An 8,741-nucleotide genomic window follows, 5' to 3' on the forward strand; every position below is an offset into this window, starting at 1 on the left:
TTAACTTACAAAACAAACAGCTGCAAGATAAAGCGTGTTATAATTTTAAAGGGGCTCTGCGTCTGTTTTATTCATGAAGACGAGTTCATGTTTGAAGTTAGTGATGGTGTCAGCGGTGACGTCTCAGATGGATTTTGTAAAAAACATGAACTGAAAGACTGAATTACATCTATACATACATATCCACGTTTTTGTGATTGTGTTGCTCATGCAAAGAACTTAAAATCTAAAGAAAGAAAAAAGAAAACAGAAATTGGAAGCCTCTGCTGTGAAGGTTTTTGTATGTTTACACCTTCAGTTTAATGCTATAAAGGTGAAGAAGGCAGGTGTCACTAGACATGTTTGAATTGAATGATTACACTCAATTTAACTACTTCTAGTGATCAGCTTGAGCAGATCAGAACAGACAAGAGGCCTCGGCTGCAGTGATGTGGTTTTTCTGAGCTTACACGTTCACTTTCTGCCTGGAAATTCTGAATCATGGGAACTTTACCCTGACTCATCACCATAATTATCTTATATAATGTGATAGACAAATGCTGACTATGCTGGATGTGCTATCAATCATGTGTCTGTTAAAGCCATTGGGTTACGTCAGAATATGTCTTTTTGAAATTCATGCTATGCATGACCTCATTTGTGATTGTAATTCTGTCTAAATGAAACAACATCAGTGCATTGTACAGCTCCATGCGGGACGCTAAGAGAAACCTGGAAGAAACACAAAGAGATGATGATGATCAATAGAGGTCTGGGGTCCAAGCTCTGCCTGGCAGTCAGCACATCGCCGAGGTTGATTGTGGTTGAACTGGGTCTCTACTTTATGTCAAGATGGCACATTGACCTTTGCAGAAGGAGGTTCTCGCCAACTGTCACTTGGCATCCTGCTCCTGTCTCGGAAACTCCGACGTTCTAGTTGTATTATGTATCCATGTACAGTACACATGTTCACACACACACACACACACACACACACACACGGATCTGCAATCAATATTCATCACTGCTACCAGGAGGCCAAGTTTTTTACCCCATTTTTCAGACACACGTACCAGTGTTTCCTCTACCATGTTTTTCAGCAGCGGGGGCAAACTCTCCATCCAAATGACATTGACTGCAGATTTGACTTTTACAGCCTATTCATTGAATGGCCAACTAAAAATGGCTTTTTAAAGGCTGAATGTAAATTTAAAGAAATAAGTTGTAATGAAATGAATAAAAATAAAAACAATAAATAATAATTTCTTGATGGGGCTGTAGAATCAGTGGCAAAGTTTGCACCCAGGCTCAGAACAATAAGGTTTTTTTTTTATAGAAGAGCTCAGAGGCTCTGTTCTAGTGGACTTCTCTGAGAGGCTCAGCAGCATACGGGCTGCAAGCTGATCCCCTGAAGCCTGATTCAGAACATTCCTATCAGGACAGAGTAAAGGGGCATTACTGATCATTGCTCTTATAATGTAAATGAATGTATTTATTATTTTATTTTTTATTTATTTAACAGAAATATTGACGTGTATATTGTGCAAAAAAATATGAAAGGAAAAAAGGTTCATGGACACTCCCCATGATCAGTGTGGTAGAGCCTTGAGTGGACCAGACTATTTCTTTCAGTCCATGTCAGGTCCCATCCTGACAGCCTGAGCTCCCCTTTAGGTTCTTCCTCCTCTACTCTCATCTCTCTCTCCTGCTCCTCCACTCGGCTCTCCTTCACTTTGTTCCACAGCTCCTCCCTGTCTGATGTTACTGGTCTTATATATGAAACATTAACGTTACATCATTTACACTTACATCCCATCTGATTACAGTGTGAACACTATTTTCTACCCAACCATCATCATTTATGAGTCAGTAAAAGGCTAATGCTACCTCGTTAGCGTCATCTTCATCAGGTTTCTTTCTCTTCGCAGAGGTGTCGAATCCTGGTCCTCGAGGGCCACAATCCTGCATGTTTTAGATGTTTCCCTCTTTCAACATGCCTGATTCAAATGATCAGCTCATCATCAAGCTCTGCAGAAGCCTGATAAATCCTGATTATTTGAATCAGGTGTGTTGGAAGAAGGAAACATCTAAAACATGCAGGATTGTGGCCCTTGAGGACCAGGATTCGACACCCGTGTCTTAGAGAAATATTTGAACAAGCTCATCTGAAGATGCAGTCAGCAGTTCCATCATGGCGTGTAGATGTTAGCTTCATGCTATCAGTTAGTTAACTCATGTTAGCCACACTGAGTTCGGGCCCATTTAACTTAAGATACTGATATGTTACGTAATGTTAGCTGGTCATCAGTATTTTACTAATGCCTCTTTATTTTGTAAAATCTATTCTGAGTTATCTTAGGCTAATAAGTCCACCTTTTTCTGGTAAGTGGCTGCCCTGTTCTCCAAGACAACCCTCCTCTGACTCTGACCTGGAGCCTGCTGCTGGACATGACGTCACTTTAAAGGCCACGGTCTCGCCAGTAATTAACGTAGTTTTAACCCCCCAAAGAGAAGATACTGAGCAAGATAGTTATCAGTAGTTTACCTTAGTACTCACCAGTAATTAACGCTGTATTAACCCCCCAAAGAGTAGCGACTGAGCAAGATAGTTATCAGTAGTTTATCTTAGTACGCCTTGCGAGTACCCGACCAGTGCAGGACTCTGCTGTGAAGATGGAGACATGTGGCGGTGGTGTATTTGCGAAAATTAAAAAAAAAAAAAAAAAAAAAGGAAAAGAAAGATATTTGAAGGAGTGGCGGCTAGGATTTAGGAATGGCGGCCCACCACTAATAAATGAATGTAGAGGGAACGCAGCGCACTGCTTTTTCTGCACTTAATATTTCACCACAGAGAAACAAAGAGCAAACTCAACTCAAAATCAACAGCATGAGACGTAAACAGTCTCCCAAGCTNATGTAATGAAATTAATATAAATAAAAACAATAAATAATAATTTCTTGATGGGGCTGGAGAATCAGTGACAAAGTTTGCACCCAGGCTCAGAACAATGAATTTGTCTGGGTTTTTTTTATAGAAGAGCTCTGAGGCTCTGTTCTAGGGGACTTCTCTGAGAGGCTCAGCAGCTGATCCCCTGCAACCTGATTCAGAACATTCCTATCGGGACAGAGTAAAGGGGGCATTACTGATCATTGCTCTTATAATGTAAATTAATTAATTTATTATTTTATTTTTTATTTATTTAACAGAAATATTGACGTGTATATTGTGCAAAAAAATATGAAAGGTAGAGCCTTGAGTGGACCAGACGATTTCTTTCAGCCCATGTCAGGTCCCATCCTGAAGCCTGAGCTCCCCTTTAGGTTCTTCCTCCTCTACTCTCATCTCTCTCTTCTGCTCCTCCACTCGACTCTCCTTCACTTTGCTCCACAGCTCCTCCCTGTCTGATGTTACTGGTCTTATACATTAAACATTAACGTTACATCATTTACACTCACATCACATCTGATTACAGTGTGATCACTATTTTCTACCAAACCATCATCATTTATGAGTCCGTAAAAGGCTAATGCTACCTGGTTAGCATCATCTTCATCAGGTGTCTTTCTCTTCTTAGAGAAATATTTGAACAAGTTCATCTGAAGATGCAGCCAGCAGTTCCATCATGGCGTGTAGATGTTAGCTTCATGCTATCTGTTAGTTTACTCACGTTAGCCACATTGAGTTGGCACCGGGCCCAATTAACTTAAGATATCGATATGTTACGTAATGTTAGCTGGACATCAGTATTTTACGAATGCCTATTTATTTTGTGAAATCTATTCTGAGTTATCTTAGGCTAATAAGTCCACCTTTTTCTGGTAAGTGGCTGCCCTGTTCTCCAAGACGACCCTCCTCTGACTCTGACCTGGAGCCTGCTGCTGGACATGACGTCACTTTCAAGGCTGCGCTCTCGCGACTAATTAACGTCGTATTAACCCCCAAAGAGAAGATGCTGAGCAAGATAGTTATCAGTAGTTTACCTTAGTACTCGCCAGTAATTGACGTCGTATTAACCCCCCAAAGAGTAGCGACTGAGCAAGATAGCTATCAGTAGTTTATCTTAGTACGCCTTGCGAGTACCCGACCCAGTGCAGGACTCTGCCGTGAAGGTGGAGACATGCAGCGGTGGTGTATTTGCAACAATTTAAAAAAAATAATAAATTTGAAGGAGTGGCGGCTAGGATTTAGGAATGGCGGCCCACCACTCCTAAATGAATGTAGAGGAAACACTGCATACTGCTTTTTCTGCACTTAATATTTCACCACAGAGAAACAAAGAGCAAACTCAACTCAAAATCAACAGCATGAGACGTAAACAGTCTCCCAAGCTGCAGCAGGAGATGCAGGTGAATTTCCACCCTATGCATGGCACATCATATTGTGTTCTAGGGTGAGACTAAGATGGTTTTAATGGGAAACAGATCACCTAGAATTGGAAGATTCAAACCCCTGATCAGAACGTTTATACATCTTGGTAATGCATTTGAACTGATGTCATTACACAGTCGTGGAGGATTTAATTCAACCATCTGAAACCATCATTCGTGTGCTCGTGACAATTTTAAAATAACCTCCGGAAACGATGGCATCCATGAACATTAGGAGGTCTCCATCTCATTACTGTATTCTTTTAACCCATATTTATTCCTACATTATTGGTTGCTTGGATTTAACAACACGTTTTTACTGAACACATATGAACATGTCACAGTAGGACATGGCCAGGTTTACATAATAACACCAGGGATGGCTAAATTCCATTGAGCTGCTTCAGTTTAAGAGTCCTGGTATTGTTTGTGCCGCCTCATTTATCACACTGTCATGGCCTCCTGGGACACTTGAACACAACAGAGCCATTGTTAATAATAATAATAATAGTGACACCTGTATTTGCTATGTCCTACTATGACCAGTTAAATGATATATTCCTTGACAGTATTCTTGTTTTTATACCAGTATTTTACTTATTTGCATTTACTACCCATATTTTTTTTTAAAAGTAGAAGTCTTATCTAAGGGTGGTTACTAGCTCATTGTGAAGATTTTATTTGCTGCTGTGAAACCCAGATAGAAGTTGATTTAGTGGTGTGGACTCCTAGATCAGATCTGAATGTGAACTATTTGTTCCCAGCAAGATTCCACTTGTGGACAACCTCAAAAGATGAAAAACAATCTTCTTCTTCTAAAGTGATGAATTAAATCTATAAACAATAGACCATTGGATGGCGTCTGTAAAGTTTAAACCCACTTTTTTTTGTCTTTGGCACCAACTCAGTATTTGCTTAATGTTTTCTAATTAGTGTCAGTTTGAAGAGTCGTCTTTCAGCGCCACTGACAGACACTCGGAGGATTTTGGACAGCGTGTCAAGCATCTCTCTGACAGTTTTGACTAAAAGATGCTCCGCTGTTTTTGTTGGCTTGACAAGTTCCCGGCTACAAAATGTTTTGACGTTTGAAAATCCCCCTGCTTGATCTTACAGTACAGGTGGAATCCGGTTTTGTGGATGATCATTAGAAACCTTGTCTTTTGAGAACAGACTAGTGTACAGCTGGTGTCACAGTGCTGATAGCAGCAGTGAGGCCTGAAGAGCTTTGTGCTCAGACACTCCACTTACTTTGTCACATTTATCAGCTGTTTTAGTTTGTGTCTTGAAGTCTGTGTTGATTAATGAACCAATAGTAAGAAACCGTGAAGCACCGCCGTGGAAGGACTTTCATCATCTCCCACAGAAGACTGAGGATGTGTGCTGCAAAATGTACGAAAAAGGTAGTTACATTTGATTTTTTTATGTGAAACTTCTGCTGCAAGGTCAACAATTAACTCTGACATGTTTAGAAAGACGTGTGTTCTCCTCATAAAGACTGCTGTAAGACTGGGACATCATAGGAAAAGTACAAAAGCCAAATCAGTGATTTAGGGGAGGTGGAGTTACAAGTTCGACACAAGATTTTCACTCAGGAAACCGGGGTTCACGACTACGATTATTAGACTTAAGCATCATTTTCCGTTGCTGCTTGGTTAGTGGTTGACGTCTGTGTCTCAGGTGGTAGAGCTGTTGTCGTCTAATCACACGGTTGGTGGTTCGATTCCCTGCCCCTGCACAGTCCAAGTGTCCTTGGGTACGACACTGAACCTGAAGTTGCTCTCAGGGGCAGGCAGGAGCCTTGCATGGTGTATGAATCTGTGTGTGAATGAGAAAACAGTGTAGAGCGCTTTGAGTACCACTAAGGTGATCAGTGCAGATCATTTGACCATTTACTTGCTAGCTGCAACACTTCTAACTTTTCTGGGTTGCCAGGATGCTTACTCAAAGGGAACCCAAGGGGAACTTTGGATTGTTGGGTTCTCTGTTCTAAATTTGTATGGTCTTTAACCTTAAGTGCTATAAGATGGTTTATGATGTGAATTGGAGCTGTATAAATGAATTGAACTCAGTGTAGCAATAAAATGACTGAACAGATACACTGATTGGAAATGTTCTTGTGATTTGTCACAAACAAATGTCGCCTGGTTAAAACAAATTTTCCTCCCAGCATCACTGAGAGTTTAGTTGTATAGAAGTGGAATTTTCTAGGACATCGGTCTGTCCTGTGAAACCTTTGGTAGCCAAGGGTCCAAATACCGTTGAATCCCTGCAGTTCAGTGTGTTTAAAAGGTCCATGTCTCACTTCTTCTATAATCATGTAAACCAACTCAAATTAAACCCGAGACTTTACACTTTAATCTCCAATTCTGTATTTTAAACAAATCACAAAAATATGTAAATGTCCAAATACTTGTAGTCTGCTCTATATATGAAGATGTACAGATTCTTTAGAGAGCACAGAATGGTCGTAGTAATCACTGACATCTTTTTGATCATAAATAAAAGAGTTTGTCGGAAGTTATCTTTAAGATGTGAAAACTAAATGGTTTGACCTTGAAAAGCTTCCCTTGGGCCCTTCATTATGCAAATGATAACAGAATATTTAAGGACATCTTAATAAAATTTTTAGCACACATTCAGGAAAAAGCCTCCGAGACAGAACATCGTGTCCCTTTGGGAGTGCCATGCTGTGTCATTGTGGGTCTGTAGCTGCAGCTGTGTCTAAGTTCCTACTGATGTCGATTGGTTCTGCTGTGTCATTGTTATCGGACGATGGCCACAATGCTACAGTGTTGTGCCTTTGGCCTCAGGATAAAGCGCTCCCCTCCCAGAGTCCAATTCCTGGCCCAAGTGCAACCATTCTGATGCGGACCCCCCGGGCGTGTGAATCCTCTGGCAAGTGCCCATTTACGGGCAGTAGGGGGTGAGGACATGGCCGCAACCAGTAAGAACACCTGCAGTTCATGGATAAACCAGAGCCGGGTTGTGCCAAAGGGTCATTCGAGGGCAAGTTTAGAGAGCCTGGCGTGGGGCCAAAGGAAGTTTTATAAGGGGAATTGGCACGATATCAAGGCGAAAGCAACAAAAGTAAGAGTACAAGGGAGCAACCATGGTGTAGAGAATTGGTCCCATTTTTAGGTTGGTAAGCAATTACAACAGCAGAGGGTTGTCTCAGGTCAGTCAATGATAAAATGAGCACGCCTCAACACTGGGGCTCTCGTACTGCTTTTAACTCACCAGACCATGAAATTCTACTCCAGACTAGAAAATATATATCACGGGGCACAGACAGACAAAACTTTGGTCGTACTGGGATGCCACTAAAAATGGTCCTGCACACACACAGTATTTAAAATAATGCAGAGATGCACACGCTAGCTGGTGATTGACGTCAACAGCGGCATAATACCTCAGTATGGCTGATGAGGTTTTTGAGGAATTGGTAGGCTGCGTTCGTTTGAACATCTTGGAAATGTTAAAAATACTGCAAGCATACATCCTGCAAACACCACTTCAGTGTGTAGACTGGGAAAACAACATCACATTGCTTTTGAGTTTATATTTTACAAACTGATTTTTTTTTTTAACTTACTGGAAGTGTGTGTGTTTGTAGATCAGTGCATGAGACACAAGGTTACCCACGTTCCTCCTTGTTCAGGCATATCAAAGGCAGGTGCCAACCCTTGTGTGCCTGCCAGCCTGATGCTAAGCCAGATTCCAAAGGTTAACAAGATTCTGCACTCTGCAACCAGCCGTAGACAATAGCGCCATTCTTCTCTTTGCGCATACCTACACTACTTTGGTTCTCCTTTCCAGAACCTCCTTGTTGTGGCACACAAAACCAGGCTTGTGTGACTCAAACCCAGGAACGTGCTGAAGAATGATGCTTGTGACTTTGTGTGTAAAAAAGACTTTTCATGGAATGAGAAGTGACATGCAACTTTTACACACAGCCGGTACACATAAACACATAAACAGTATATAAATAACATGTAGCGTAGTTGTTTTTTTTTCTTTCTGTCTTGATACAGGAAATGTTTGCAAGTTTAAAAGTTAACATCTGCACCTTGTAAAAAATATAACACTTTATAACAGTGTGTTCAACACCTCATGAATCCAGATACTGTATGTTAAGGTCTGAACAACAAGTTGGTTGACAAAATCGTGTCCTTGCTATTTGGGTTTATCCTCCGTCCACTCCTATTTAAGCTCTGTTAAGGGATTTGTCAGACTATATAGCTGCTGAATGTTCCACTACATCCCCCTTATGAACCTGTAGCTGGTCATTGAATCAGTCGTTCATTCCTTCATTGCAAATGACTGACTAACCAGCTCTTTGTGTGCTTTAAAGAGGAGTGTTTGGGCTGACCATCGCCAGTAGCTTGACTGTCCTA

This window comes from Stegastes partitus, unplaced genomic scaffold, assembly GCF_000690725.1.
Source record: "Stegastes partitus isolate 25-593 unplaced genomic scaffold, Stegastes_partitus-1.0.2 Scaffold733, whole genome shotgun sequence".
Taxonomy (NCBI): domain Eukaryota; kingdom Metazoa; phylum Chordata; class Actinopteri; family Pomacentridae; genus Stegastes; species Stegastes partitus.